Below are 303 nucleotides of genomic sequence, written 5' to 3' on the forward strand. Positions count from 1 at the left end.
CGCTCCCCGCCCCGTGCAGGGAGCACTCGGGCTCGGTGCGGAGCGAGGGGTGCGGGATGGGGCGAGCGGCGCTGACAGCCCCGGCGGGCAGCACCGAAATGCCTGTGCGAAGCCGAGTTTACTGCCTCTGGCCGGGGGAGGACACGGGTTGTTTTTTTTTTCCTCGTGGATTTGTTGCCTGTACCAAAGTCTTGTGCCAGAGCCGTGGGTGCCTCGGGCCGCGCAGCAAAAGCTGCGGCGATGCAAAATATTAAAATTTAAACTCCTCGGCTCCCGATGGGCCTGACCGAATGGGTGGGGGTT

The sequence above is a fragment of the Acanthisitta chloris genome, unplaced genomic scaffold (genome assembly GCF_000695815.1).
Source record: "Acanthisitta chloris isolate BGI_N310 unplaced genomic scaffold, ASM69581v1 scaffold16533, whole genome shotgun sequence".
Classification (NCBI taxonomy): domain Eukaryota; kingdom Metazoa; phylum Chordata; class Aves; order Passeriformes; family Acanthisittidae; genus Acanthisitta; species Acanthisitta chloris.